The sequence below is a fragment of the Charadrius vociferus genome, unplaced genomic scaffold (assembly GCF_000708025.1).
Source record: "Charadrius vociferus isolate BGI_N301 unplaced genomic scaffold, ASM70802v2 scaffold509, whole genome shotgun sequence".
Taxonomy (NCBI): domain Eukaryota; kingdom Metazoa; phylum Chordata; class Aves; order Charadriiformes; family Charadriidae; genus Charadrius; species Charadrius vociferus.
In genome coordinates this window covers 577,476-587,335 of record NW_009650093.1, presented here as the reverse complement: position 1 = coordinate 587,335, position 9,860 = coordinate 577,476, and positions in this window count along the sequence as shown.

The following is a 9,860-nucleotide window of genomic DNA, read 5'->3' as shown; positions in this document are numbered from 1 at the left end:
ATGCCAAATGTATCTGTTTTAACCAGTGAGTAGCTGTTATTTTTTCAGGTTTGTATTTCTCTTCAACTAAAACTAAATATAGCAGCATTATGCAATCTAGGATCTTGTTGTCACCTTCGATGAAGACAGAGGCCCATGGCAATGTACTGTAAGTCCTCTTTTCCTTAAAATTCCTACTCTTCTGCGCTGCTTCTTAAATTAAATCCCACCAAATTATACATCCAGAGATCCTCATAGGCAGATGTCGGACTTACCGTTCTGCTTGGTAATAAACTGGGGTTTTGTGGCTAATGGGATTAATGTTTTTTTTTCAAGATAGCAGAAATGGTGGAAATTCTTCTTAGCATTACTTCCTCAAGGTTAATGCTGTTAAGCACTGTGTTTTGAAACACCATGTCCTCTGTCTGTTGAGAATTAGCTCCTTGGTTGATGTTTTTCACCGTTTTCTACCACCTAATCATGAATGTTGGGTTTTTTCGTAACAAGCATAGGAAACTTTAGGAACCAGAAAGGGCAATTTTGGCCCAACAAACCTACTCATTTTTGACTGAGCTGAAACCCCTTCCAGCATTTCTGAAAAATAAAACAATGTTTTTTAAAATGTTTTCTCTATAATATTTATATACACCCTCTTACCTTCTAGAAGAGAAAGCCAGTTATGAAAGTGAATTTACACTCATGATTATGACTGTTGTATTTACTGTGGCTGGTCCGCCCCGGAGGTTCTATGCATTCCACATCACATTTGCAACCTACATTTCTGTTGTGCCACTATTTTATGGTCAGGCCTGTTATTAAATGATTTTTAAATGCTAAAAAAAAAAAATATCTTGGTAAATCAATTGTATTCCAGTTTTGCAAAATGATTTTCTTCTCAATAAATTTACAGTATTAGGCTGCTATTCAGAATTCTAAAATCTGGGACAGTTTTTTTCTATCATTTAGTTCATAGCAATGATACACATTGTATTTTTTTCCTTCCAAGACTTACAAACTTCCTTTCTGTGGCAGAAGATTTAAACTATCTAACCCGCTTAACAGTCTGTCATAATGTGACATGATGTCAACAGATTCTCCTCATTACCTGGGACAAACGAATGGAAAGCTGACATACTGGTCTAAAAGTGCTGCAGTGCGATATCTCATGAAGTAGGTATTTCAGCAAGAAAAGGAAAATGGGCCTTACAAAAGGCAGGAAATTCAAAGTTGAGATTTGCTGTGGCTTCTCACTTCTGCTTAATGAATTTGCATTGGCATGCAAGTCTTCCAGGGAGTTTGCACCACGCTAGGGAATGCATTCAGGTGTGTTTACTACCTTTTGCTTATGTTGACTAAGCAGAATGTTTTGTGTCTGCTTCACTGTATTTAGTAAGTTAAAGGGTTGGTTTGCCTTGCCAAAATGCTTCCTTCAAGAAGAGCAAAGACAAATTATACTAACTTTGGATTTGGTTTGAATGTTTCTGGAAAGTGAGACTAAATTAGTTAATCCTCCCCCAACAGCCTATAGCAAAGTTTTACTGAATTTTTAACATTGCGCTTTTAAGGGGGGAAATTCATCAGAATTAACCACAATCGGGGAGGTCGGCATTCGAAGACGAGCAGTTTAAAGGACAGCATCTTTTCTGGAGAAGTTTAAACTGGTAGTCCACCGGACAGTGCCTTATCCTTACTAAAGGCATTAGCTGTGTGAGCTTGTTTGTTCGTTATCTCAGACTAACTTATCTTCCTGGATGAAGGTGTGGTGATTATTTGTTTTGTATTGTCATGCCTGCCTGAATTATTGCCTCTCCTATTTACCACAGCTCAGATACTTCTTCGATGGCCTAATTTATATTGCTGCTCGCATCAAAAGTTACTGTCGCCCACCTTGTATTTCCAACCAAATCTTAAATTATGGACCTCTGGAAGAGTCCTTTAAGCCGAATTTAGGGGTTTATCGCTGGGAAATTAGTTCACATCCAACAGTCCAGCCCATCTGGATGTTTTTGTCTTTGCTCTGTTGTGTCTTTTGAGCATGTAGTGGCTATTTTCACTTTATTGAAGGAAGGAGGAGGTAGAGCTCAGGGGATAGTGCTTCCCTTTGACAGCTTTAGTCTGTTTTAACCAAGTAAGTGACAGACCACGTTTACCTCTGAGCTGAAAAGTTTAGTATTTTTATAATACATTTAATTTGTTGCCTGTTCCTTTGCATTATAATGACCAATGGTGTGACCATCAGTGGGGTCGAGTACCACTTTTGTAGGAGTTTGAGAGAGATGCTGTCGTGCAGGGCTGTTTCTATTCGTGCAGAGATAGTCTTGTGTTGACACTTTTTGGTTTGATTATTACTGGCAGAGTATGTAGGTAATGTGCCTTTGAGAATGTGATAAAACAATATGCAACTTGCAGTGAGGCACTCAAGAACACTAATGTCAAACTTTTTTCACTCTTGGGACTTGAGCTCAGGGTTGTAAAATGTTTAAATGATTATTTTATAGTTTCATATTTCTATTGACTGACAGTATTAAAAAAAAAAAAAAGAAAAACAAAAACATAATGTATAGCTCAATAAGACTCTTTTTACCCACTAGTAAGGCACATCTCACTTGTAAATAGGAGATGGATCGACTTTCTGGTTTTAGTGTTGGTTTTGGTCTTTAAACCTGGGAGACACAGCTACCTGAGAGATGATGGAGGTGAATTAAATAAATGCATGTCCATTTTCATGACAAAATGAACTGACAGTTTTTTCCGGCCTGTTACGTGCTACACTATGATAAAGATAGAAGTAATTTTTAATCAAAAACATGACTTTATTTCTTATATCTTATCTGCTTCTGAACTTTGAGCTCTACTGCTTTTCAGGAGTGACTATAAACGTTCTTTAGATGTCTGTCCTTACAGTCTGATTATGTTATTTTTTTAATGGGCATGTAATTTTTCTTTATTGTTACTATTGGAGGGGGCATAGTATGTGCTGCGGAGCAGAAAACTCGGAGAGAGTTCATGCCTGGGTGTGATCTGCATCCAAGTTAGAAAAGCATAGAATGGATGTATGTGTACTTGTTAGAACCAATAGCCACGTGTCTTTGAAGGACTGTGTTTTTATGTTAAAGATGGTGGCAGTATGTGTTCTCCTGAGAAATTACAGATAACCTTATTCGCTACTTTTAACAATTTGGAATTGCCATTTGACTTGTCAGAAATCAACATCGTTACAACCCCTGCAGTTTGGAACTGATAAATACCATACCGTTCTAGACTATATAGTAAGACTTCAAGTACTTCAAGTAGCAGAAAGTAATTCATGTTCAATGTACCTATCAGATGGGTTCACTCTTTAACAGCTTAAATTTAAAAGCAGAAGTGTTGCTGTGCAAGTTTTGACGTAGGCATTAAGATTTCCCCAGTCTCTCATAGCACATCACTTGCCCACTTCCATCACATGAATTTGCCCTGTACCATAATGGTTATTTTACTCATATCTTGAAAACATTTTTGTACTATTTCACCATTTGATTTCCTTTGTGGAATGCTCTTTCCTATCAATTCATGGGGAGTGTTCTCTTCAAAGAGTGCAGGTGGGGAAGAAGGAACACTCATTTTCCCAGGGCTCGTGTGCATGTGGATGAAACTTGATGACTTTTTGTGGAGCTTTAAGGCTAATCAAAACTGGAATTAAACTCAAATTATTAACTTCCACTATTTTAGCAGACAGAAGGCAGTTTGTGAAGTAATCTGGCACTAGTAAGTGGTATTGTCTTGCTGGCCTTGGGAGGTATAAATTAATTAATTCCTATAATTTTATTTTAGCACATTGATTGTGCTAAAAATAAATTGTGTAATATATTGTAAATATATTGGAGACATGGCAGAAGAATTAAAATCCACCCTTAGGGGGAGAGAAGTTCAAAAGAAAGGCAAGCATTTGCATTTCCTATGGACCCTAGGAAAAAAAAAGTCTACCCTAGGGTTCACAGATGTCCTTAATAAAGATTTTTATCCTGGCACCAGCAAGGTAATTTTGCAGTTTTTCAGCTTCTAATGTAATTCTGAATAAGGAATCACAATTACATTAGTTTCATTACTACTTTCCAAGACTCACCAGGGTAATTTCTGCCTGAGTTGACCTGTTTGAATTTATGCTGGTGCCTAAGAAAAAGTTTGCTGTGGATCACAGGGGGCACCCTCTGCTCTCGGAAATAACCAGTGCTTTTTTTGGATAATGCCACAGCCTTCTGTCTCCTTAGCTGTGCCTTTTTAAATGAGGATAAAGATTTGAAAGGGGTTTGGTTGGTTGTGGGTTTTGTGATTTTTTTATTTTTTTTTATTATTATTCTCCATTTTTAAAATTGGCCTGTCCCTGAATTTTTATTATTTTGGGGAAATAAATCCTCCTGCATTCTTGACGTGTTGCTGCTTTTACAGACTGTAATTAGCCAATATCTTCTGATGAAATGTCTTTGAATATTGGGAATAGCTGCCTTTGTACTGAGTCATGGCCTACATATACGTACAGAGTGGATGTATTTTGCAATGTAGGGCATCTCTTTGTGTACTGAGAACTAATGTACACAAAGCACTGTTGTCAGAGGAGGCTCCCTGAGAACAGCCGTTGGTCTACGTGTTTCCAATCTGTCCTCTTATTTCATCATAATGCTAGATATTTCTTTCGCTCATGTCTTACTGATCCCTCTAATTTAGCCTGAAAACGGGGTTGATATGTGCTTGTATTTCTAATTCTTACACTGTTTTCCATGGTTTGAGGCTTTTCGCCACGCACTGCAGCGTAAGAGCCGTATAATGCACAGTTTAAGTACATTTGAAAGTGAGAAATTATGTAAAATTTTCCACCAAAAAGGAAAAACAGCTTTTGTTTGAATTCCCTTTCCTGGAAAACCTGCCAAACTCCTGGGCAGAGTGCAGAAGCCGACTAAAAGTCCCCTGTTGAAGTTGTCTATTAATTATTATCTTTCACTTGGAGAACTCTGCACAGGGTCATTCCTGTTTATTTTAATCAACCTAGATGGCAGTAACATAGTTCCCTTCGATATTTTTAATCTTGTTTCTGCACAAAGGAGAAATTTGTAATAACGCTGACACTGATCAGTTGAGGATTGTTTTCCAAGAAACTACACATCTAACTTCTCCTGAAGTAGGTGTCCAGTTTCCCAAAGGGTCGTCAAAGACTTTTAAGCTGAATTGACCAGTTAGAGAGTCTTGGCTTAAAGGTTCGTAAGGAAATACCCCTGCCCTTTCAGGGATGGATGGATTTTTCTGATACGCCGCTGAGCTAATGCGCTTTCCTAGGATAAGAAGAGGCATTGAGGGCAAGAATGAAAGTCTAATGAACGGTTTAAAGATATGCACGCACGTAGTCCGTTCAGAGTTAATGCTGTTCAAATGATTAGCCCTAAAGAGAAGGCAGTTATTGATCCTCCTGGACAGGTATACCAAATTCCTGGTATGTCCTGGAGTAATACAGAAGGCTGCTACTTTTTGGGGATTTGTTTATTTGTGTATCACTTATAAATGCACAGAAAGAACACAAAGATTTGATGGGAGTTCTCGTATGTAGGAGAGTAGGAGGTTTTTCAGGTGAGCTTCAAAAGAATTACATTTTCTTCGTGGTTTAGAGCGGAGGGTATAATGAAACCATCATAAGAGCAGAGGTTTTGTTTCTCCTTGTTGTTTGCTGTGGTCCAGCTGGAAAAAATGGCTAGCGGGCAGTAAGCGTTCGGAAAACCACTTGGGTGTTTCCAGGCACACGCAGGCTGTCTCAGGGTATTTTCCCCTAACGCAACTGCAATTTGAAAACCAAACTTCGTTAAAATAGAAGTTTTAAGGAGCGCTGCTTCACTCTGGCTGACTTGCCGCTAATAGCGAGGTTACAGCCCTCGTACCGAGAGGGATTCGGTGATGTTGCACCTTTCATTCTTCAACCAGCAATTCAAAAATCAGTTGCAGAAAGATTTTTGGAATTTGTTGTATGTGGTTTGGGGGGGGTGGGGTGAGGTAGGGTGTTTGGGGGTTTTAATGCAGCAATAACTAATTAGTAAAATTTCTTGAGTAGCATGGGAAGGTTACGAAAATGATTGTTACTCCATTCGAAAGTCATAACGTAGCATGTTTCTCAGAAATGCATCGTCATGATTTTTCCCTTTTTCCCTACATGAAAAGTTGCATAACATTAAAAGAAGGGGGGAGGATGGGCACGTAGGGAGCTAAAATTTTCCGTCTTTCTACTTTCTTCTGAACCCCCATTGGAGTTAACGCGTTTACATTTCTAATGGGAGCTGATACTAGCAAGAAGTAAAGAATTAACAAAGCAAAGTCAGGAGAAAGCTGCAGCACGGACCTCAAGCAGCCAAATTGCTGACAGCCCCGCAGCACCAGTGAGGACCTCGAATTCTTGTTTGTGTCTGATTTCGGTCTTATTTGACCTGAACAAAAGCGAGTGTGTTATGGCTAAGCGCTGTTTCTGTTTACGGTCTTAATTTTGCAATCTCATCTTCAGATTGCCTCAACTCTGTTTTGCCTGTAAGTCTGGGAATAATAATCAAGGGGCAACTGATAGTGGAACGTAACTTTGTCCTTCTCGGTCTTTCGTGTGTGCTGCCGCCGTGGGCTGCACGTTCGCGGGGGATGCGGGACTTAAAACTGGGGGATGTTGTGTTCATGTCCGTGAATTGTGAGCTGCAAAATAATTCTGCAACTGTGCGCTGGCACGTCTGAGAGCTTGCAAAATGAAAGACTGAGACAGCATGTTACAAAATAGTTTCCAGTTTTGCTTTTCAAACAGGAATTCAGCCGCCTTCCCTGTGTGACTCGATGCAGGGCAGTGAATTGGAAGTGTTGTTTGTGTACTTTCCCTATAAATATTGGTATGCTTTCATCTCCATGGTTAACTCTCAGCCTCCCTCCTGCACCCTGTGAGAATTACTTAATACCTTTACCAGGAAGACAACTTTCTCAATAAGCTTTGATAAAACTAGGAAGTTTATTAGGAAAGGACTGTTGTAAAAGAGAACTTACTATTTAAGGGTTTCCAGTGGTGGTTACTTGTGTGTGTACTTAAGCAGCCCGTGTGATTAAATTTAGTGTGTTACTGTCGGATGAACAAATATCCCCGTTCTGCAGCTGTGGAACTGAGACCTGCCTGACTTTATGTAAGGGAGTGACGGCTGGGGTCAGAGCTCTGTGTTATTTCTGATCCAGACTGCTGCCCTAACCACAGGATCACCGTTTCCCCTTTCAGTTCTTTTTAGATTTTCCGCATAATGTCCTCTCTAAGGTTCTTCAGACAGTGGGTAGCGTGTGTTATAATACAGGAGATAAGCATCAGTCGCCTCTTTGTGGTTATATTGAAGCTACTACGTACAGGCACAAAGCCGTGAATGCAAAAAATAGCAATTGGGAAATCTTACTCATCTCACGATGTGTTTCTGATGGCTTAAGCGAAGCGGCGAACGGAGCGTAGCCGGCGTTTCAACTGGAGGTGTCTCGGAATAATGATACATAAAATTAGTTCAGACTGAAAAATGATTCCTTCCAAAACAGCTCAAGTATGAAGGTATCAGCTTTCTGTTAAGCCTTAGATATCATTAATAGTCCAAAGGTCTTGCGACGCTTAAAATTAATGCCTGTGTCCTGTTCAGCCGCCGGTTTGGTAACCGTGCCCTGATTCTTATGTAAAGCCCGTGATTTCAGCAGGTTTAGGTATCCTGCACCTCCCTTTTCCAGAAGCGTTTCTGCAGGGTGCGAAAAGAAAAGGCATCGTATGTCAGCAGAGAGGCTGAAGTTGATATTAGCTGCCGGATGCCCCAGTTCCCAGGGGCCAGGAGGAGAACCAGCGCGCTGAGAAATGAGAGCATCCAGGAGGCGCGTTATCTAACTGCCCATTCGAGTCGCAGGTTTGTAATGGAAAATGATTCATCGCCCATCACCAAGGAAACCAGGGAGCGTGTCAGAATGTGCTACTTTACCCAGAGTTAAGAGTTTGTGCCCCTTTCTTTTAGAAATCGTGTATTCGGTAATTTAGGGTTGTTAATTCATAGGAAAATTCCTGCTTGGCCTGAAATGTTGTCTCGTGTTCTGGGAAAATGTAAGCTTTTTGTTACTACCAGAAAACAATGGGATTTTATTATACAGTGTCTCATAGATTTTAATTTACTCCTTTTAGGCATATATTTTATTGATTACAGTAATCCATCCACTCCGCCTACTGTTAAAAAAAAAAATACAGAAATAGTGTTGGATTGTCACAGAAGATAACTTCAGTGGTTTAAATTAATCAAAGATAATGTAACCTGTGATGCATTATGTTGCTGTTGTAGCTCTTGGCTTTTCCCATCCCACAGGGAAGTCGTTCCCCAGAGGGTTGCGATTTAATTTATGTCCTTTCCGAGGAGGAGGAGATCTGCAGGAGGAAGAGCTTGTGGAGGATTAGCCAGGAGATGGCAGTGGAGCGGATCTCTGCCTGCTTCTCCAAGGAGCAAGTGAAGCGGATGGAGGAAGGCAGCTTGCTGCTCTCACGGTATCAGTGGTGGAATCCGTGCGTGAAGTAACTTACTGAATTAGAAAACATTTCCGATTTGCAGCTTGTTTCTAATTGATTGCTGATGCCCTCAATCCCTCATATTTTCACAACGCTTAAGTTGTATTTCCCTAACTTGAGCCACTGAACACTGTAGGTTCGTGTTGCAGCTGCAGTGACTCTTCGTTGTGGCTCTCGCCAGCAGAATTGTCTGAGCTCGTTTATGAATTGCGCCGAGACAGAGCCCGGAGAGTTTTGTTCTAAAACTTTTGTATTTTCTAAATATGCTCAGGGACGTGAGGCTGCAGTGAGAGATTTGTCACCTCTGTCGGGCTCTTTAGAACCCCTTGTGATGATTGGTGTCAGTTGTATTGGATGCCTGGCCGAGGAGTAGGATTTTTAGGCTTGGTTTATGACAAAGTAGATGGAGATTGAACTTGTTGCCATGAGAAGGAGCGGGGTTTCCCGCTGAGCGAGGGCAATGCGCTTTACACCGTGGGCTGCAGTTCCCGAGAGCATCGTCTTTGCTCACCAGCGCGGCGGTGTGAGAGCAGCCGGAGCGGCCAGCACCGCTGACCTATAGCGACTATGGAGATAGTCGGCGTTCTTTGTGCATCTCTTGTGCCACTTCTAGTTTATTCCACCTGATAAAAAGACGTCTTTCCTGATTTCTACATGTTATATAGAACAGAACATATAAAATACCCTGACTCCTGATGGGTGGTGACTCCTCTAGCAAGTCCTTCTTTCTTCCCTAGTGACTTTTAGCATTAAATACAAAACTGAAGCCCGTGCGGACAGAAGCAGCTTAGGGACACCTCAGCCCAGACTGGTGTGGCCCACGCTGAGCAAAGCCGGCTGCTTTCCACGTCGAGTGTCCCGACTGCTGCGCTGGGGGGGGGGAACTCACGGAAGGAGATGGAGGGGAAGGTCACCCCATGTGGTGCAATGAAATTAAATGGAGTTTGCTGTCTTCTTGCTTGTTACTTCTTGAGGTTTCTCCTGAAATTGACCGTGTAAATATTACTCTGCCACCAAAAATGTATTGCTATAAAAGAAATACTGTTTGTTAGAGCACTATGTTAAGGAGATGGCACGAGGTGAGTAGCTGTAATTGAAGTTTCCTTACCCGTGTGCCTCGGGGATTACCTCCCCTTGTGAGTAAAGGAGAGCTGCAGTTTCCCTCTGAGCTTCCCCAAAATAGATATTGCCAACCGTGGGCGCCAGCGCCGGGAGGTCTGACGCAGGTGATGGATGTCATGGGCGCTGCTGGACCAGCCCGCACCCAGCGTCTCCTGTGGGGATGGAAAATAAAGCAAAGGGGGGGGGGGGCGGGACGCAGCGG